Raw genomic sequence first — 23,267 nt, 5'->3', positions numbered from 1 at the left:
ATCCATAATTTTGTTAGCCCTAAATTTTGGGTCATCATGGTATATACCAAGAAAAGAAAGACAATCTGTAGGTACAAAAAGAACACTTTTGATGTGTTAAAGGTAGCATATACTTCTTATGTTTAATCATTTTCATCCTCTAAGGACTTAACCCCTCTTTAGGGCCAAAACCTTGACCTTAAATCCCTCCTGTTTCCCTGGAATAGTTTTGCTTAATTATCAAGGATATCAATTTGTCAGCACAATGAATAAGGCCCTGTGGCTAATATTCATAGAGCCCCATTGATGAATGAGGCATAAGTCATTAGCTGTCGAAAATGACTTTTCATCATAAGGGTGTTGCCTTTATTATGTTAACATTTAAATAACGTACTTCCTTAATGTAAGCATCAAAGACAACATCAACACCAACAATGCGGTCAAACTTGCTCAGTAAAACTTTGTATGTGTGGAGGAAAACTCTTACATAAGAGGAGATAACCTATCAACTGTAACATCAGAATATTGTGGCAAGGTGAGAATAAAGTGAAATGAACTGATCCATGAGGAGGAAATATCCACATTAATAAGGAACCAGTGGAACATCTTGGATCAGCAAAGTTCTGACTAGTGTTGTGAAAGAAAACTTCCACATTCCCACACTCCACCCTCTGCTTCTGTCATTAATAATCAGATCAAGGTAGATATTCTAAGGAGTGATAGAACCTTTTATTTCTGTATTTGATAACTATTATCAACCAGTTACTATGTGTTCCAGAAATGATTAAAGAAAGCAAAGTTCCTTACCTCTGGAGCTTGCATTCTAAACACGCCAGCTGTTGATAAATACTATGAAAGCAAATATAGCAAAGTATGAAAGTGGAGGGTACAATCAAGGTGACCTGTTGGTGAGGGTGGTCAAGGAAGAGCTAAGTAAATGACGGGCAGGGACTGGAGGAAGTGAGGAAACCAACCACGCCAATCTAGGACAAACAGAGATCTAGGCAGAGAGAACACAGCTAGCCAACCTGATATCAAAAAGTGGAGACAGGTTCGAGGAACACAGAGAAAGCCATTGTAAGTGAAGTGTGGTGTGTGCGAAAAATTGGGGATAAGGCAGCAATGGACGGGAGAGCAGCGAGTCATCATGCAGGGTCACAGGGCAAGGTATGGAAAGGACAGTTGATTTTTTTCCCAAGCATAATAGCGAGCTATGAGCAGGGCAGTAAGATAGTCTGTTTTAAAATATCTATAGTATATATTTAAATAAAAGGATTTTGCTGGGAGAGAAGAGTCGTGGATAGAGTAGTAAATGCTATCACATAAAATGAACTTTACTCTTGAATGAGAGATATTGAAGCATGTCTGCTTGTTGGTAGGAATTGTCTAATGGTGAAGGAAAAAGAGACAGATAGAGAGAACTCCAAGGTCAACATCCAAAGGGCGGAGAACCATATGTAGACAGAAGAGGGACAGTGCCCTCATTGTCACAAGAGCAAAGTATCACGCAACCGGTGCAGGGAGCACGGTGGAGACAGAAGCAGAAAAATTAACTTGATTTTCATGGCTCTATTCTCACAGCAGGAGCCTGGTGTTATATTTTGGGCTGCGCCTCGAAAGGTCTTCAGTTCAAAACTGCCAGCCTCTCTGTGGGAGAAAGCCAAGATTACCTACACCCGTAAAGAAGCAGAGTCACAAAAACGCACAGGAGCCGTTCTGCACTGACCTATAGATGAATAGGCATCGACTGGGCGGTAGTTAGTTTTTTGAATGAGTATTTTCTCATAAATGAGAGGAGGGGTGATGCTGGAAGATGCTGATCAAGGAGAAGATATGAAATAAACATCTGGGAGATTAAATTGATCTGGAGGATGTAGGGAGATTGTCGAATAACACAGTGCCCCATGAGTTTGTGATTTTCATCTTAACGTATGCACAGCCATCTAGCTATCGGTTGTTCTCCAGCCACGTAAAATCCCTAAGGTGCAAGAGGAGAGGGAGAAGATCGGATTCACTCAAGTTTGGGGCTGGAACAAGACCATCAAGAGAGGGGAGAAGGAGAGCTGAAACGATTATATTGACTGATCCTTGAATCTAAAGCGGTGATGTGAGCATAACCATACAATGGTGGAAAGGCGATTGGACATTCGATTGGGAATTCTGGTGCTGTTGAAATGACCTTGGAACATTGTGTGGAGAACTGAAACATACCTTTTTATGAATAAATTATTTTACTGGGGGCTCTTCTAGCTTTTAAACAATCCATATATCAATTTATCAGACACATTTGTACTTATGTTGCCATCTTCATTTTCAAAATATTTTCATTCTTCTTGAAACCTTAGTATCAGCTCTTCTTTTTTCCCTCCCCCTTCCCACCCTAAATCTGTGCCAGAAAGTTCAGAAAAGGCCTTTACAAGGCTGAATAAATGCTGAGTAAAAGTGGCAATGAAGCATTTCCCGAGTACCTTATAAAACCACTCGAGAGAAACAAGCAATAGCAAAACAAAATGACTGCTTTGCCCAAATACATACAATCCTCAACATTGCTTTTCTTCACTAGCAGCTGAAGTTGGTTAGTTTTAAAATGTACGTAAAGTCTTTTAGAACTATAGGTTGAAATAAAAAATTTACACTTTGATTTCCTAGAGGGAAAAAAAATCCTTTCAACACTGAGCAAACCTTCAAAATATTCTTACTCGGTTGCTTCAAGTGCCTGATGAACTACAATGTCCCTTTGCCTAGCCTTACCATGATGGTCTGAATTGATTGGCCGGTTGAAAGACCGCTGCTTTTTTTGGTATTACCTAAAAACGTTTGGGGTTTTTTTTTCTGAAATTACTAAACCCAAGAGTAGAGTAGCTGTTTGCTTTTTTTTTTTTTTAATCTCTTGCTTTCCTTCTTGTTTATTTTTGAAGCCTTTTAACAAATTTCACATTTTAAAAGATAATCCTGATTTTTAAAACAAAATGGTAGGGAGATGGGGGATGTTCTTTGAAACTAATGAACTAAACAATTATATAACTTTAAAATATTATTAAAAGAGAATTATGATTTTATCAATAAATGCATCTTTTCTATGTTGAATTAAGTTTATGACCATAATGATTTTAAGACTCTCTTTGATCAGTTGAGGTGATATATGTAGAATCACAAAGAGGCTATTCCATATACCCACAAGAAAGTAAGTTTGAAATATGGTATTCTCCACTCCTATAAGATAATATTAACTGAACGTATGAGTACGGTGTAATGCAATCCCAAATCACATGGTTTATGTTTCATCAGAAAGTAGAATATAATTTTAATTTTAAAAGACAAGCTCTAATAGTTACCTTGTTCAGAGATAAAGAAAGACAATGAAATAGCCTGGGCCTCAAACCAGTTTGAACAAGTCCAGTCATGGCTGATGCAGGGAAATCGGAACAGACCTGGATTTGGAAAGGATGAGCAGAATGGAACAAATGACTGGTTGGAGGTCTGGGTTGGGAGACTCAGAAAAGGCTTAGTGATCCCTTTCAGGAGTCTGACATGGGAGATGGGATTATTGCCAGCACCATGGCAATTGACACATGACCAAATTGGTGTGGTTGGCCACCATCTTTGAGCTGGGCACCTTGGCTTAATCTGCACCACAGATTAAGAGGTTTGGTGGCTATGGAATATGCAGGCTGGTTGCCCTGTCTTCTAAAGAGGGAGATGAAGTCTCTAGCAGGTTTTTCATTCAGAATTTTTCCATCTTGGTACACACACATTTTACAAATTTGGGTCCATTCTAGTTTTGCTTTCCCAGCCATGGGAAGATCAAGTTCAAAGACCTGATCATCACATCGTGAAGAAAAGGAAGCACATCCCCATATGTGACTCTTGCCGCATATTGCAGTACCTCAGAGCAAAACCTAGAAGCTTGTGGTGAGCTTTGAAAGGAAACCTGGAAAATAAACACTATTTTTTCTATAAGAGAAAATAGTGAAGGCTCCATATAGTTCACATATGCTAAGGTGATCGCGTTCACCTTTAGTTAAAGCTGTCAACACGTTCATCGTAATGATGCGCTTGATTAGTGTTAGTGAAGTCTTTTTATTTTACAAGGTGCCCTTGATGGTTCTGTGAATGAGATGTTCGGTTACAAACCCAGGAGTCACTTCATGAGAGAAAGATGAGACTGCCTGCTTCCACAAATATATACAGTCTCAGAACCCTTAGATACAGTAGCTCTGGGTTGGAATGCAAGCAAGATGAGGCCTTCTATTCCCACAGAGTTACAGTCCTGGAAACCCACAGGAGCATGTCTAGTCTGTCCTGTAGGGTCGCTACGAGTCAGAGTTGACTTCATGGCAGTGAGTTTGGAATTTTGGATGCGTGGGAATGGATTCAGTGGCAGGAGTTTAGATTTTTTTTTCTCCTGTTACAAAAGTAAACCCAGTATTACATTTTGGTCTTTTTAAGAAAAATCATAACAAAATATATTTCACATTTTGTGTTTCTTTTCTCCCTCCTATTTCCTCACCCCCTTTTCTCTCAGTCATTCACTTTCTTTCCTTTTCTCTCTCCCTTAGCTTTCTGAGCAGCTCTGGATTGCAATCTCACCACTAACCTCTCTTTCCAAACTGAGAAACCGTCTACCTTATCCAAGAGCCACTTTTTATAATTCCTATGCATGTTTTTGTAAGGAGTCCCGGTGGCCTAGTGCTTATGCACTGGGCTGCTAACTGCAAGATCGGCAGTTCTAAATTACCTCGGGTGACAGAGGAAGCTTTCGCTTCTCCTAAGAAGTTACCGTCATGGAAAACCAAAAGAGAAGTTTCATTTTGTCTTATGGACTGCTATGAGTGGGACTGGACTCGATTGCAGTGGGTTCAATTTTTTTTAAAATACTTATTTTGTGCATTTATTGCACATGAATGGATGCCTACATTTAAAAATATATACCCGATTATATTAAGATGTCTTTTTCAATTTACACAAATGATGTGATATTATAGAAGGGGATTCAAAAGGTCATAGAAAAAAACTATCTTTCAATTTCATTTTTCCACTGACTGAGATCCCCTTAAACAATTTTGTAACTTAAAGTAAAATATTATTTTTTAAATATATAAAAGACAGAAGAAGAATTGATGCACTTGAGTCATAGTGTTGGTAGAGAATATTGAATATATGATTAACTGCAAGAAGAATAAACAGATGTATATTGGAAGAATGACAGCTAGAAATCTCCGAAGAGGAGACGGTGAGATTTTGTTTCGTGTATTTTGGTCATATTATCTGGAAGAAACTGTCCTGAAAAAGAGCATGCTTAGAAAAATAGAAGGTCAGAGGAAAAGAGGAAGATTATCAATGAGGTGTGTGCTAGTTGGAATTGGACATATCGGACTTATGGACTTGATCTGGACTGGCTTGGGACGCTTTCTTAATATACAATTACCTTGTATATAAAACTCTCTCTTATGCACATACGAGTTTCTATGGACTTGTTTCTCTGGCCCACCCAGACTGATGCAAGGCGTATTGGTGTCCATGATTGTGTCACCACCCACAGGCACAAACTGCACCAACTGTTAGGACGGTAACGAAGCAGGCCATTGTACTAGGTCCCACTGTACATGGGGTTGCCATGAATTGGAACTGACGACAGAATCTAGCAAAATGCACATACATGTGTGTTGAAGAGAACACGAGACATTTCTAAATACTTCATTTTAACTGCTGTAGTATCATATTCTAGCACATGAACAAATTGACTTGCATCTAAAAATTGTTTTGGGAGGAGGATTACAAGATTTGGCAGTCCTACTGCTGAGGGACAGTTATTACTCTTATCAACATTACTATATTGAATATACTTGGCTTCATGAATGAATTTATTTAGGTAGATATATAGAAGAGAAATTATTATATGTGAGTATTCAAACATCCCTTTATATGAAGTATGGCAAAATTCTCGAGTTTAAGTACATGGATTCCTTCCTCCACTGGGTATCATAACATGACTGAATTTAGAATGTCTCCCTAAGCTAGCTTATTATAAAATTGCTCTGCAAAAATGTTTATAATTTATACTCTAGTAGTATTCGATGAGGGTTTCTGTTTACCATTTACGATTGTAATAATTAAACTTGTCATTCTGTTGGTATGAATGAGTACCTCACTGTTGCTTTCATTTTGTATTTTCTTAGCTCTTATTGAAATCCAGTATTACTTCCCCGCCACCCATAATTTATTGGGCGCTCTAACAGCTCTTATAACATTCCATACATCAATTGTATCAAGCATATTTGTACATACGTTGCTGCCATCATTTCCAAAATATGTTCTGCTTGAGTCCTTGATATAAACTCCTCTTTTCCCCCCTTCCCTCCCACCCTCCTGTATCCTTGATCAATTATATAATGTTATTGTTATTTCATATCTTACACTGTCTGTTGTCTCCTTTCATTCATATTTCTGTTATTCCTCCCCTTCACAGGGGGGTTATATATCCAGTCTTGTGATGGGTTCCCCTCATCTCACCCTTCCTCCTCCCTGATCACTCCCCTTCCCTAATGATATCTCTACTTCCATTACTGTTCTCTCCCATTACTGAGTGGTTTATCTTTCCTGAATTCATTTTTTGGAGAGCTCTTATCTGTACCAATGTGTTTTCTCCAGTCTAGCCAGATTTGTAAGTTAGAACTGGGTCATGGTAGTGGAGGACAGGGGAGGAAATATTCAGGGACTAGAGGAATGATGTGTGATTCGTCAGTGCTGTACTACACCTCTGGAGGGGAGCAGTATCCAATTATCTACAGATGGGCTCTGGGTCTCTACATCAAGCCCCCTCTTTCACACTGATATAGATGTTTGCTTTGGGTCTTTTGATACCTGTTGCCTGATCCTGGTGACACCTGATAATCACACAGGCTGGTGTGATTCTTCCATGTGGACTTACTTGCTTCCCTGCTGGCTGGCCACTTGTTTGACTTCAAGCCTTTAAGACCCCAGATGCTATATCTTTTGATAGCCAAGCACCATCCATTTTCTTCACCTTATTTGCCTATGCACCCATTTTGTCTTCAGCGATTGTGCCAGGATCTTGAGTATCAAAGAGTGCCAAGGTATCAGAACAAAGTGTTCTTGTGTTAAGGGAGGCCTTGAGTAGAGGCCCAAAGTACATCTGCTATCGTAACACTTATCATATAAAGATACATATATTGGCCTCTATCCCTTTCATTATACATTTGTATATTTACATATATACATGTCTATAGCTATACTTCTATACAGAGCTTTTGCTCCCTAATACTTTCTTGTATTTCCTTTCACCTTCCACCTATGCCACCATCATGCTCAGCTCCCATTCCACTCTCAGTATTTCCTCTCGGGTATTTGCTCTTGATTAAGCCCCACCCAGCATTATACACCCTCCACTCCATCAATATTAGATCTCTTATTGTTCCCTTATCTCCAACCTCACCACCCACCCCCCTCTCCATGTCCCTCAGGAAGTGTCAGTCCTGTAGTTTTATCCTGGGAATTGTTTGTCCTGTCTATCTTATGTAGATAGACACGGGTGAAAGAAATAGAAAAACAACAACAGAACAAAACTAATAAAATGAACAAACAAAGCACAACAGGGGGAAAAAACAATAGGTAATGTCAGGCCTGTCTGCTGACCCTTATGTATGTTTTGCAATCAAGTCTGATGAGGTACCAAGCCCTGTCCCCCAAGTCAGAAGTCTATTTTCAGGATTCCTTGGGGTCTTGGTTACTTTGCTCCCTTTGCTGCCCAGTTGCACTCCCTTTTCATTTCACCCACTGTTCATGGGGCGGACCAGCTACACCATCTGCACATTATCTCCAGTGCTGTCCCCCATAGCACTATGGGTCAGAGAGGGAACGTCATGTCTTATGGTGGGGCCGGTCCTTTGGTCCTCTCTATGCACTGACTGCTCCGAGTATGGATGTCATCCCTGGGGGCTGGTGGGCCATGATGAATTCCACTCTGTCTCCCTCTTTATTTAGCTCCCATGTGGTCTGGCCAGACCCACCTCTTTTCTCGGGCCATAACTTCAGTGTTGTCCTGTGTATTGCCTTTTTTTCTAGGCAGGAAGTTAACATAGCTTGGTTTGGGCCCAGCCCTGTCATCCTCTCTGTTTGTTCACTGCTCCATGCCAGTGTACTGCCCTCAAGGGATGGCAACACTCTGGGATGGGGTCTGGTCCCGCTCTCCCTTTCCTGTGGAGGAAATAAGCAACAAGCAATACCCTCCCCATAGGTGTATTAGTGCCTGTTCCCCATCACTCTTGTTTTCTTTTTTCTTTCCCCCCCACTTTCTTTATTCCATCTATCTTTTCTCCTCCTTTTAAGTTGGCTGCCATTTGTATCCCTCAGTTGCGTCAGAGCCCTTCCAAAATTCCTGGAGCTCAACCAAGGATTTATGCATTAAGTCGCTTATCCTCTATGCCCAGTGTAGTTTTTGAGTTTACCTAAGTGGACTCGTGTTGTACTTGTCCCTTTGTGCTTGGCAAACTTTGCTTAGCATAATTTCCTCGAACTCTTCTGATGAGGTAATGCGCTTCATGCATTCATCGATGCTTTTTAAGGCTGCATAGTACTCCATTGTATGTATACACCAGAGTTTTTAATCCTTTGGTCAGTTGATGGAGATTTAAATTGATTCTAGCTCTTTGCTATTGTGAACTGCGCCACAATGAACATTGGAGTACAGATGACTGATTTTAGTCTGTTTCTTACTTCTGAGTATATGTCCAGGAGGAGGATTGTTGGATCATATGTTAGCTTGATTACCATTTGTTTTAGGTTTCACTAGATCAATTTCCATAGTGGCTGTATGTATCTACAGGACCACCAGCAGTGGATGAGAGTTCCTATCTCACCACATGCTCTCCAGCACTTGTTGCTTTTTGATTTATTGAATTGGGCTATCCTTGAGGGTGTGGTGTGGTATGTTAGTCCAGATAGACTAGAGAAACAAAACCATAGACACTCATATGTATATAAGAAAGAGGTTTATATACAAGAGTAATTGAATATTGAGAAAACATCCCAGCCCAGGCCAGATCAAATCCATAAGTCCAATATTAGCCCATATGTCTGATACCAATCTACATGCAATGATGCCTAATCCTGGAGGATCACAGGCCAGTGGGTTGGAAGTTTGGTGGATCCAGTGGTATTGTAAGCATCTCGGTGCTGGCAGGGGTTTCTACATGACTTCTCCAGCTCCAGAGGTCTGGTTGCATCAGAGTAGGTCCATGTGGTTTCTCCAGCTCCCAGGGTGTAGCACCATGTGTCTTGTCAGGAGAGTGTCTCCAAGAGAGCGAGGAGAGAGAGAGAGAGAGAGAGAGAGAGAGAGAGAGAGAGAGAGAGAGAGAGAGCCTGCCTCCCACCTCCAAGGAGGAAATCATGAATTCCCAGAATTCTCAGTAGGCCACGCACACACACAGAGGCCTCATTGACTATGGTCCATTGACAGAGTAGACTCCAGCCCTTCACTTTTAATCTTATCAAGTCCCAAATTGACCCCAGATTATGTAACTACCACAGGTTGTATTGCATAGTTGTTTTAATTTTCATTTCTCTTATGGATAATGATCGGGAACATCTTCTCATGTGTTTATTGGCCATTTGCATGTCTGCCCTTGTGCAACTTCTCCTCAGGTCTTTTGCTCACCACCTCGGTGGGTTCATTTTCCCCTTTCTTATTGTAGACTAGCAGAGCATTATACATTTTAGTATTAAGGCCTTTGTCTGATGTGTCATTGCTAAAATGTTTTCCCAGTCTGTGGACTATCTTATTACTCTCTTGGCAAAGTCTTACAATGTGCACAGGAGTGTTGTCTTCAGTATATCCCCCTTGTCAATTTGTGACTCCTCTGTGTTTCTGTCCTTCCCTATTTCTGACAGCCTGTGTATTCCCTGTGCCAGAATATTTAGGATTGCCCCAATTCCCTTCTTGTTGGCCCTAAATAATTTAGGGTTTTACTTTAAAGTCTGTGATCCACCTTGACTTTGTTTTTGTGCATGGAGTGAGGTGAGGCTCTTGCTTCCTTTTTCTTCAGGTAGATGTCCATTTTTTCCAACATCATTTGTTTAAGAGGGCATCCAATTCCCATTTATATTTTGGGGGCCCTTATCAAGATCAGTTGTCTGTATGCTGATGTTTTTATTTCTGGACTTCTGTTCTTTTCCATTGGTCTGAGATACCACACTCTTTTGATCACTGTGGCTGTATAGTAAGTGTTAAAATCGGGTAAAGCAAGCCCTCATACTTTGTCCTTTTACTTGAGGAGTTCTCTGCTAATTCTGGGCTTCTTCCCTCTCCATATGAAGTTGATAGTATTTCTAATTCCATGAAAAACTATGACGATATTTGTATCAGGATAATATTAAACTTATATAGTACCTTTGGGTAGGATTGACATCTTTACTACATTAAGTTTTCTGTTCCAAGAGAATGGGATATTCTTCCATTTGTGGAAGTTACTCTTGGTTTCTTGTGTTCTGTATTTCTAGTACAAATCTTTTTTTTTTTCATTAGGTATATTCCTAGATATTTCATTCTGTGCTTGGCTCTTGTTAAGGGTACTACCTTTTTGACCTCCTCTTCTGTGATTTTGTCCAGTGTATATAGCAATACATAGACTTCTGTTTGTTGATCTTGTATCCTGCCACTCTGCCACATTCTTCTATTGCTTTCAGCTTTCCTCTTGTGGAGTTTTTTGGGTTTTCAATATATAGAATCATATCATCTTCAAATAATGATACTTTCAACTTTTCTTTCCCCGGGTGAATTCCTTTATTGTCTTTCCTTTGCCTTATGTTGTTAGCTAGGACCTTCAATATGATGTTGAGAGGGGACAAGCAGCATCCTTGTCTGATCACCTTTTTCAATGAGAATGCTTTCATCTGTTTTCCATTCACTACTACATTGGCTGTTGGTTTTTCATATTTGGCTTGTATTATAATGAGGAATTTTCCTATCTTCTTGAGAAATGTGGTTCTTATTCTCTTTCTTGTCCATGTGGTGGATAATGTTGATGGACTTTCGGATAGTGAACCATCCCTGCATCCCTGAAATGAATCCCACTTGATCACGATGAATTATTCATTTTAATATACTTTTGTATTCTATTGGCCAATATTTTGTTAAGGAATTTTGCACCAGTGTTCATTAGAGATCTTGGCCTATAGTTTTCAATTCTTATGAGATCCTTGTTCGCTTTAACTATCATTGTTATACTAGCTTCATAGAAAGAGTTTGCATCCCTTTCTATGCTCTGGAAGAGTTTGTGTAGGATTTGTGTCAGTTCTTCCCCTAATGCTTCATAAAATTCTCCTGTGAAGCCATCAGGCCAAGGGGATCTTTTAGTTGGTAGTCCCTTGATAACCTTATCTATTTATTCTCTTGTTATGGATCTCCTAATGCTCTTGACGTCCATTCGGGATGATTTATGAAGGGATTGTTTCCCTAGGTGTCTGTCCATATCTTCCAAGTTGTTAAATTCATTGGAGTGTAGACCTTTGTAGTACTGTGCAATTAACCTCTTAATTTCATTAGGGTCCATTATAATTTCCCCGTTTGATTCTTCATCCTGGCTATTGATGTTCATTCCTTTCTTGTTTGGGTTAGGTTTGCCAATGGTCTATTGATTCTGTTAATTGTTTCAAAGAACCAGCTTTTTTGCTGCATTGATATTTTGCACCTTTTTCTTTTTTCCCACTCATTTATCTTTGCCTTGATTTTTATTATTCATTTTCTCCTGCTATTGGTAGGTTTACTCTGTTAACTCTGCTCTAACTGCTGGAGGCTTTGTGACAAAGTGTCACTCATAAGTCTCTCTTCTGTTTTCATGTATGCATTTATCACTATCAAGCTTCCTCTCATAATTGCCTTTGCTGTGTCCCAAAAGTTTTGGTATGTTGTATTCTCATTCTTATTGATTTCTAAAAACTTCCTAATTTCATCTCTGATCTGGACCAGTACTTATTCATTTTGTAGTAGGGAGTTATCCATCCTCCAATTATTTGCCCTTGTTCTCTTAACTGTCCTTTTGTTAATTTCCAGCTTACTGCACAGTGGTCTGAGAGGCGAGGTTGTGTGATCTCTATGTTTGAATGTACTTAATGTGTGCCCCTGCAAGTGGTATGTCTTCAAGTAGGTGCCGTGCAAACTGGAAAAGCATAGGACTTTTTTTGCATTTGGGTGAAGAGCTCGAAAATGTCTATTATGTCAAGTTGCCTAATTGTAGAACTTAGTTCTGCAGCTTCCTTTTTAAGCTTCTTTCCTTGTGATCTATCTTTCTTGGAGAGTGGTGTGTTAAAGTCACCTACTACTAGTGTTAAGCCTGTGATTTCTTTTTCCAACTTTTGGAGCACTTGATTGATGAATTTCATAGGTTTCTCATTGGGCGTGTGTGTATATATTTATTATGCTCACTTGTTCTTTGTCTATTGTTCCCTTGAGCATTTTATAGTGCTTCTTTGTATCTCTTGTTTTGGCTTGCATCTGGAGATCAGTTTTGTTAGAGATCAGGATTGCAACACCTGCTTTCTTTGAACTGCTGTTTGCTTGGTATATTTTTCACCAGCCTTTAATTCTCAGCCTATTTTTTGTCTGCTAGCTTGAGATGATTGTCTTGTACACAACAGATGGTAGGTTGTTTTCTAAGCCAGTCTGCTAGTCTCTGTCTTTTGATTTGTGAGTTAAGTCCATTTACATTCAGAGCTATTACATCAATCTGTGGACCCTGTGATGTAATAGTGTACATTTTACATTGGGTATTTACCTAACTCCCTTACAATTGTGTTGTGTGGGATTGGGGATTTCAATGTGTTGACCTCTGGGTGGAGTTGCTCTATGTGGTGGTCTCCCATTTGTGCTCTGTGCATTTTGTTCTTCCGACAACAGTGAGTTGGTAAGAAGTTTTTAGAGCTGGGTTTCTTTTAACATATTCTTTGAAATTTTCCTTGTCCAGGAAGCCTCATACTTCTCCATCTATCTTGATACATAGCTTGGCAAGGTAGAGGATTCTTGGGTTGGCATTGCTCTCTTTCAACTTTTTGAACGTGTTTCTCCACTCTCTCCTTTTCTGCCTGGTGTCTGCTAATAGGTCTAAGCATATTCTTATGAGTACTTTAACAGGCGATTACCTTTTCTTCCCTTAGATGCTCTTATGAGTTTCTCCTTTACCTCAGAGTTAAATAGTTTAACTACTATGTGCTTGGCAACTTCTTCCAGTGATTCAGTCTAGCTGGTGTCGTGCTAGGCAACTTCTTCCTGGAATTCAGTCTAGTGGGTGTTGTGTCTGTTTCCTGAATGGTTCTCTCAATCTCATTCATTAAGCTGGGGAAGTTTTCTTCCAGGAATTCCCTTGCTATTTTTGCAATTGACTTCTTGGTTGTGTCTTCTTCCTGTAATCCAAATATTCAAATGTTGTTCTTCCTCATGGCACCATACATTGTTCTTAGAGTTCTTCATCTTCTTTGATTAACTTGTTTGACTGTCTTTCCCATTTGTTGAAGTCTGCCTGGTTGTCCTTGAGATCACTGGTATGGTTATCTGCTTCTCCTACTCTGCTAGTGATGTCTGTTAATTTATTGTTTGCCTTTGGTACCTCATCCCTTATCGCTTGTATTTCCTGTTGGTGCTTGTCTCTTAACTCTTAAATTTCTCTTTGGTGCATGACCTCTATCTCCTCTATCATTTCATCCTTATGTATTGCTTCACTCACATCCTGTAAGATTTCAAGCAGCATTCTGAAGATTTCTTTCTCTGGTAGATCAACGTCCTCTTCTATGTATGTTGTTACCAACGTTACTTTTCTTTCATCAATATGCTTAAATAAGCAGTCTTGCATATAAATGGCATGCACTAGTGTATCAGTGTATTGTTTTTCTCATGTGGGGTCAGTATGTAATGGTTCCAGGTGGAGGAGAGAGAAGGTCATAGTCCGCTTAAACACAAGTTGTAAAGGGGACATTGAGTACATGAGAACCCGAAGAAAGGAATGAAAATATAGGATATTCTTTCAACTCTCCTAACAATCTCATGAGAATTGCAGGACAGTGTAAAACAGTCCTTAATGAACTTGAATTCCAGAATGTACACTTGTGAATTATTCAAGCTGTCTTAAATTGATTTGAATAAGGCAAACTAATAACTCATAGCTAGTTATTAGTAACAAAGAATAATGCTTGTATTAGATTCTTAAAGAGAACAATGGTTTTTTACAGTTTATCAAAAGGCCTGCACAAATTAGCATGTATATTTATAGCAGATATAGACCATGCCACGGTTCAAGTCACCAATTAAATTCTGAAGAAGTCCCTTTTTATTAAATCCAAAAATATGTCTTTATAAGGGCAATGAGAACATGGCTGGCCCCACTATGAGAAATGATGCCCCTCAGTGACTAAGGGTGATACAGGGAACAGCACCGGTGACACAGTGTGGGAATTGCACCTGACCTGATCCCACCACACCGAGGCAAAGCACTGGGGAAGTAAAGTGGAACAGCAAGGGAATGGAGTGGCAAGGTCCCCAGGGAATGCTGAAAGTGGACTTTGGGACCAGGGCGTGGTGCCCCAACAGACTGGACTGGAAAACACTCCTAAGGGCCAGCAAACAATCCTTGAACTAACTACAAGCTTTTCTTTTGTGAAGTGTTTTGTTTTGTTCTTTGTCAGTGGTTTGTTTTTGTTGGTTTTTTGTCTGGTTATATACTGTTGCGTTGTCTCCTCTGTCATGTTTTCGTACATGTTAGTGTCTCCACAGGTCTGTCTGAATAGGACAGACTGGATGAACTATATGGAGAAAAAACAATGGGACCGACAGTTCCGGGGGAACTTGGGATGGGTGGGGGGGTAGGGGGTAAGGAAGTGGTGTTAACAAACACAGGGACAAGGGAACAACATGGGACCCAAAATGGTAGTGAGGGGGGAGTAGCAGGTCTGGTGGGGAATGATCAAGGGTAAGGTTGCGTAGAGAAGAGGTATAGCTGTAGCCCAGGTGGGGACGGAGCATGGTAGTGGGGCAGGAGGAAAGTCAAGGGAGATGGAGGAAGGAGCTGGGAGTCAAGGGCATTTATGGAGGTCTAGACAAAGACATGTACATGCAAATATATATGTGAGGATGGGGAAATAGATCTATGTGTCTATATTTATAGGTTTAGTATTAAGGTGGCAGAAGGACTTTGGGCCTCTACTCAAGCACTCCCTCAATCCATGAATACTTTCTTTTATTAAATTTGCACTCTATGATGCTCACTCTCCCGACACAACTACTGAAGCCAAAGTGGCTGAACAAGTAAATGTGGTGAAGAAAACTGATGGTGCCGGCTATCAAAAGAGATAGTGACTGGGGTCTTAAAGGCTTGAAGATAAACAAGCGGCCATCTAGCTCAGAAGCAACAAAGCCCACATGGAAGAACACACCAACCTGTGATTGTGTGGTCCCTAGGGATCAGTTATCAGGCATAAAAGAACAAAAAATCATATCATTGGTTGCACACCTCCATGATATGATCGCCAAAGACAAACGGGTGCATAAGCAAATGTGGCGACGAAAGCTGACGGTGCCCGGCTATCGAAAGAGATAGTGTCTGGGGTCTTAAAGGCTTGAAGGTGAACAAGTGGCCATCTAGCTCAGAAGCAATAAAGCCCACATGGAAGAAGCACACCAGCTGGTGCGATCACGAGGTGCCAAAGGGACCAGGTATAAGGCATCATGCAAAAAAATGGATATATATGTGTGTGTGTATATATATGTATATGTGCGTGTAAATATATATATATATATATATATATATATATATATATCATAGTGAATGAAGGGGGAAGTGCAGAGTGGAGACCCAAGGCCCAAGTGTCGGCCAATGGAGATCCCCTCATAGAGGGGTTTAGGAGAGGAGATGGGTCAGTCAGGGTGCGATGTAGTACCAATGAAGAACACAGCTTTCCCCCAGATCCTGGATGCTTCCTCCCCCAACTACCATGATCCGAATTCTACCTTGCAGGACTGGATAAGGCAGAGGTTGTACACTGGTGCATATGGGAGCTGGAGGCACAGGGAATCCAGGGTGGATGATACCTTCAGGACCAGGGGTGTGAGGTGCGATGCTGGGAGAGTGGAGGGTGAGTGGGTTGAAAAGGGGGAACTGATTACAAGGATCCACATGTGATCTCCTCCCTGGGAGATGGATGGCAGAGAAGGGGAGGGAGGGAGACTCCGAATAGGGAAAGATATGACAAAATAGCAATCTGTGGATTATCAAGGGCTCATGAGGGAGGGGGGAGCGGGGAGGGAGGGGGACAAAAAGAGGACCTGATGCAGAGGGCTTAAGTGGAGAGCAAATGCTTTGAGAGTGATTAGGGCAAAGAATGTGCGGATGTGCTTTATACAATTGATGTATATATATGTGTGGATTGTGATAAGAGTTATATGAGCCCCTAATAAAATGTAAAGGAAAAAAAAAGAAAATGATTAGGGCACAGAATGTACAGATGCACTTTATACAATTGATGTATGTATATGTATGGATTGTGATAAGAGTTGTATGAGCCCCTAATAAAATGTTTTAAAAAAATAAGGGTAATGAATAGGCTCCTCTTTTAAAATACCCTCACTCTTATCTCACCTGCTATTGTGGAAATTAGTTCTAGCAACACAGACTGACCAAAGCTTAGAGCACACCTGTGTGGGGGAATATCTAACCTTCTGTTGAGCCGGCATATTCTCTATCACTGTGTCATAGAAATAGAGAGGCAACCCATTTCTCTCTCACACTTTGTATTTGGGTGGAAAGGAAGTGGTATTAACAAATCCAGGGATAAGGAAAAAAACAATTGATCCCAATTGGTGGTAAGGAGGGTGTAGGAGGCCTGGTAGGGCATGATCAAGGGTAATGTAACTGAGAGGAAACCCAAATTAAGGCTGAGCATGATAGTGGGACAAGAGGAAAGATCTAAGAAGCAAAGGGCATTTATAGAGGTCTAAATAAAGGCATGCACATATATAAATATGTTTTATATGAGGATGGCAAAATAGATCTATATGCATATAGTTATAGGTTTAATATTAAGGTAGCAGGTGAACATTGGATCTCCATTCAAGTACTCCTTCAATGCAAGAATACTGTGTTCTTTTAAACTAGCATTCCATGATGCTCACCTTCCCGACTCGATTGCTGAAGACACAGCGGGTACATAAGCAAATGTGCTGAAGAAAGCTGATGGGGCCCAGTTATCAAAAGCTAGAGCATCTGGGGTCTTAAAGGCTTGAAGGTAAATAATCAGCCATCTAGCTCAGAAGCAACAAAACCCACATGAAAGAAGCACACAAGCCTGTGTGATCATGAGGTGTCTAAAGATCAGGTATCAGGCATCAAAGAACAAAAATTCATATCATTGTGAATGAGGGGGAGTGTAGATTGGGGACCCAAAGCCCATATGGAGGTAACTGGACATCCCCTTAGGGAAGGGTCGCGGGGAGGAAATGAGCCAGTCATGGTACAGTGTAGCAATGATGAAACATACAACTTTCCTTTAGTTCATAAATGCTTCCTCCCTCCCTTCCCCACCATGATCCCAATTCTACCTTACAAATATGACTAAACCAGCTGATGTACACTGGTACAGATAGGAACTGGAAACACAGGGAATCCAGGACAGATTATCCCTTCAGGATCAGTGGTAAGAATGGTGATACTGAGAGGGTAGAAGGAGGGTGGGGTGAAGAAGGGGAGCCAATTACAAGGATCTACATATAACCTTCTCCCTGGGGGACGGACAACAGAAAAGTGGGTGAAGGGAGATTCCAGACATGTAAGACATAGCAAAATAATTATAATTTATAAATTATCAAGGGTTCATGAGGGAGGGGGAGCAGCGAGGGAGGGCAGAAATGAAGAGCTGATGCCAAGGGCTTAAAAGGAAAATAAGCCTGCTCATTTACTATTTTTCCAAGATGAGGTTGATAGATACAGACTATGGAGCCTTTATCAAAAGGCTAGGCTGTTGGATATAAGATCTTGTCCATTGACCTCTTCTGTCTTCCTGTCTGGAAGATGAAGCATGATAGAATAACAATATATCTATCCATGAAAGGTATCAACCAGGGGACTAGGAAAGACCTTGTTCCCAATAATAATATTATCATTGAGCAAGAAGAGAGGCAGAGAGAGTCCTTCCAGGGTGATACTGGGCAACAGATCACTCTCGAAGCTTTCTTACAGGCTGCCTGCAAAAAATGTGGCTGTATACTTACCTGGCAGGGAGACACCATGATCAGGAAGGTGGTTTTCCCAGGGCGAGGCTGACCCTTTGCACTGCGGATGTGCTGACCCCTGCGATTTCCCCAAATGCGGGCATCTCGACCGCATCATTTGTGGTAGTGGGGACTGAATTCACGCTTTCCCCTGATTATAAAAGAAAGAAAGGTGGCTGGCTGTAAAGGATTGTTTGATGCAGTCAAGTGGGACCAAATACTCTCTGATACCTGATGAGAAAGAGAAGAAGACAGAGAAAAAGTCAGTGAGATTTGAGAAAACCTGACACCACAAAGAATTCTTCTGGCGAAAGAGAAAAGAAGCTTAGTGACAGCAAGTCATCTGGATCTGAAGTTCAGAGACTGAGAGTGGTACACGCAAGGAGACAAGATTCACATCAAAGACGGCAAGGCAGCAAAGAAGAAGAACCACACGGGAAAGCACAATGAGTAGAGTGGAGCTCACTTTTCCACTCTCCCTGATGAGGCTCTCCTCTGCTCCAGGTAACCACAGTGACCGTCACCAGAGAACAACTGTTTGCAGTGACGGAGCTTGTGTGTGACATCCCTCCAGACCACTGAGCCAGAAAACCGGAGCTTAGCTGATTGTTCTACTCTATACTTACTAATGTATTAATCAGTCAGTCAGTCCCACTTCAGGTCTCTGCTTAAATTGGCATTGGTTGGAAATGTGTTTGGTTTTACAAATCCTAAAAGTTCTTATTTCTTTAAAATATAATTAAGGCTGGGATTTAGGTGAGTTTATAAGATATAATGATGAAACGATTAAATCATTGTCTCTTATTATTTGCTTTTTATAAGGTAAGCTAATCACTATATATATATTTTAATACTTGTCACATGACTATGAATATGACCATTTTGAATGGTCATAAAAGTACTTTTATCTAGATTATAGTTCTTTATATCATAGTTATTTAAGTAAAGCTTTATTTTTAACACTCTTGAAAGAAAATTTGATATTTATTGATAACAGCTGAACACAGGTCACTTTGATTGCTATTGAATATGTTAGAAAATTTCCACAGTAAAGGAAGTTAAAGCCAAGTTTCATCACATTTCACTTCATTTGGAAATTATGGATTTTATTTCTATTCTTGAAATAATTAAAGGCATACTGGAGTGTTGTAAAACACAGATTAAGAATGAATATTAAAGCTCCTGGAATGAATTTTCACAGTAAGAATTGTTTTAAAACCTTTGAGTGAGCAGATAGCCTTACAATCTTTCTAAAAGACTGATAGGGAAACAGCACCATTTGCCTCATCACTTTCCATTTGGTATAATTATGAATAATTCCAAAGCCTCTCCAGGGTCTTTTTTTCTGGGCTGATGTGACATCTGAACTCAAACCTGCCTCAGATACAGCTTGCTACTGTGGGCAACATAAAGGCAGATTTAACTGTTGAGGTCCAGCTGTTGAGGCAGGGTGGATTCTGCTGTCCACAAAGTCATTGCTTTGTATGAAGAAAGGGTGTAGATGTATTCAGAGTGGTGGAGAGCGCGGACGTTTAAGAGCTTCAAAGAGAAATAGACCAATAAGCTCAATAGTGCAGCAATAAACAAAAACAACAAAACTCAATGCCATTGAGTCAATTCTGACTCATGACAACTATACTGGATAGGGTAGGCTTCTGAGAGACTAAGTCTTCCATGAGACTGACACAAGTAGCAATCCTCTTCTTTATCCCATGGGTGGCTGGCTGTTTCAGTCCGACCCTTAACCACTAAGCCACTAGGGCACCTCCCCCCAAATCACAGGGACAGTGGAAACCTATTGAAGGAGGCCTGTGTTTAAGTCCCTTCTGTGTTTCTCACTTGCTTTGTCCCCAGGAATGACCTTCATTTCCTCCATAAGTCTAGAATTATTTTTTTACCCCATTTGCAAATCAGGAATGATACTATACATCTCAAAGAATTATTTTAAGGATCAACTAAAATTTGTGGGTGTAACATTCCCTGAATATACCAGAAAATTCAGTAAATAGTAACAACAATCCTGAAAATGAACTATATGCCACTGTGTCTCAGATAAACTCTTTATTATTGGGGGGAGCTAACCAAGAGTTCTGGTAGTGCAGTGGTCATGCATTGCGCTGCAATCAGCATGGTCAGCTGTTCGAAACACTGACAGCTCCAGGGGAGAAAGAACAGTTACAGTCTCAGAAAACCAAACCCACAGTGGCAATGAGTTTTGAGTTTATGAACTAACTGGAGTCCTGGTGGCACGGTGGGTGGCACGTTGGTTAGCAGCAGTTCGAAACCATCAGCAAAATCGAGCCTCTTTACTGCTGTAAAGATTGACAGTCTCGGAAACTCGCAGGGGCAGTTAGAAGGTAACTGTGAGTCAGAATAGACTCACTGGTAGTAAGCAATTACCGGATGCAAGGGATAAGCAAAGCCCTAAACCAATCTCACTGAACCATTGAGCCAATTCTGATTCTTAGCAACTCTACAGACTTAGTAAAACTGCCCGTGTGCTTTTGGGGGCTCCACGTCTTTAGGAGAAGCAGAAAATCTCATCTTCCTCCTGTGAAGGCACGAGTGGGTTCAAACTGCTGACCATGTGTTTAGCAGTCCAACGCGAAACTTGCTGAACCACTGTGGCTCCTGTGATTAGAAAAGGGGCCCACTTTATCTACCTACAAGGATGTCCAGACACAACCATCCCATCAGTGATAGGAGAGGGTACTAGGTTTACTTGAGGTACAACTCAGCAGCTTCACATGTAGCCATGATAGCAATACCTTAATCTGTAGCCTTTGGAAGATTGTGTTACCTAGAAGAGGTGAAAATACTATTGCGAATGACCAACTTCTCTCTTGATCTAACACAGTGGTTCTCAACCTTCCTAATGCCACAACCCTTTCACACAGTTCTTCATGTTGTGGTGACCCCCAACCATAAAATTATTTTTGTTGCTACTTCATAACTGTCATTTTGCTACTCTTATGAATTTTAATGTAAATATCTGATATGCAGGATGTATTTTTATTGTTACAAATTGAACATAATTAAATCATAGTGATTAAAGCATTAATAAAAGCATTTAACCAGTAATTGTAATTCATGAAGTGTCATTTTACTTCCAATATTGCTGCTTTCAACACAGTAGCTGCTTTTAACAGAGTCTCTGCTTTCAACACAGCAACAGCTCTCTACACAGTAGCTGCTCTCTACACATGTGTGACTGGTTCGCATAAGTACATTAGGGTGCTAACCCTGTCACATACACCTGAATTTATATTCAGGTACCTATAGAAATGTGTGTTTTCCAATGGTCTTAGGCGGCCCCTGTGAAAGGGTTGTTTGACCCCCCCAAAGGGGTTGCAACCCACAGGTTGAGAACCACTGTTCTAACAAGTTCTACTGTTAACCCATCCAGCCAGATGAACAAAGACCTGCATGGCAAGACTATCTCGGACAATGATGCTGACAGGAAAATATTTCATCTTTTCTTTTTAAGGAAAGATTGATTAGAGTTGGTGTGAATAGGAGTTGCTTATTCTCCATGAGCATTTAATCCATTTTTATACCTCCAGCACCTATTACAGAGCTTTAGAATCGATTCCTTCATCAGTGGAGCAAATCATGACTTAGTATATACTATGTTCTAGGTACCACTTTAGATAAACAAAACACATACAATTCATGCTGTAGAGTTTATAGTGATAAAGGCAAACAACATTTTTTTTCTGAAATTAGTAACTTAAGAATACCATGAAAATAAGCACAACACTTTTCTCATAAAATATTTTGAGATCTGTTGAAGACTAAGATTTCTGAACTATTGATTTCAAGAGAAATAGCCTTTTGTCAATGATCTTTCCCCAGAGGAATTCTCAAATTTCTAATGCCACTATTTAATTCTGATCAGAATTCTCAGCCAAGAGAATTTATCCTCAGGTACCTAGATAAATAAGCCCACCCCTGACTATCACCTTCTTTTGTATAATTTATCTAGGTGCCAAAATATGTCAAAATAGTTATGTACATATGTAGCTAAATAAAATGCATGTGATCAGGTAAATGTGAGAAGGTTAAAATATTATATTTCACTTGAAGGCAACAACTATTTGGATCCAAAATTTTCATCATCAGCAGCAAATATAATGATTTTGTTAATGTATATAAAGTCTAATTAACAAGTGCCATATACTGTTTGAAGCACAACACACACATTAACTCTCAGTGCCATAAAAGTCCTGTGATGAATCTGAGGCACAAAAATATGTCTGTGTGATTTCTAAGTTTACTATGCTTTGCCCGAGTTTTGTGACTCAAAACTGGATTTGTTTTCTTTATCATATCACTATGTGCATTGCATTATAATTAATTATTATAGTAATTTTTACCTCACATACAGTTCTTCAAACCCAAGGTAACCGTTTGTTAGCTAACAAACAGTTTCTTCTTTGGAGAAGAAAATAAATCTGCATTCATACAGTTGAATTACACTGGTTATTGAATGCTAAAGCAAGGACAAAGACTTCCCAATACATTGTGCAACTGAGGGCTCGCTCAGTGGTTCACTTAAAAAGAAAATTGTTGCTGAAACTTCCCAAAGTGTTCTGAATCCCTCTCGTGTTTCCAGGCACCATGAGAACAATGTGCTATAAAGTTTAAGGACATCATCACACTCACAGTGCACACACTTAAGTACAAACCTCTAGATCACCTCAAATACTGAGCAAAAGGAATGACCTAATAAAGCGCTTGCCTTTTTAAAAGTCAATACAATGGAAATTTCCTAACGACTGGTTATCTTCTCCAGCAGATTCTGGCATGGACAAAATTAGATTGGGGATTAGGAGAACTGACTTCTCATTTCAGCGCTGCTACTAGCTGCTTCTTTGCTTTGGGAAGAAAATTTCAGGTTTGGGACATTCAATTTTCCTCTTTCTATAATGAGAAAGTTAAATAGCTGATTTGGGCATTTCTTCCAGCTTACCATTCTATGCTCCCTTCAATTTAGTTTTAATTTTGGAGAAGAATCATT

At 40.2% G+C, this 23,267-nt stretch overlaps 1 non-coding gene across 1 annotated transcript; it reads left to right on the top strand.

Annotated features, from left to right (window-relative positions):
- The first annotated feature begins 18,239 nt into the window (after positions 1–18,239).
- LOC142424999 (U1 spliceosomal RNA) lies at positions 18,240–18,401 on the top strand. Its single transcript, XR_012779405.1, has one exon. It is a non-coding gene; the product is annotated as a U1 spliceosomal RNA (small nuclear RNA).
- Positions 18,402–23,267: the final 4,866 nt, after the last annotated feature.

The sequence above is a fragment of the Tenrec ecaudatus genome, chromosome 13 (assembly GCF_050624435.1).
Source record: "Tenrec ecaudatus isolate mTenEca1 chromosome 13, mTenEca1.hap1, whole genome shotgun sequence".
Taxonomy (NCBI): domain Eukaryota; kingdom Metazoa; phylum Chordata; class Mammalia; order Afrosoricida; family Tenrecidae; genus Tenrec; species Tenrec ecaudatus.
The sequence above is the reverse complement of the archived record's forward strand: the minus strand, read 5'-3'. Positions and strand labels throughout refer to the sequence as shown.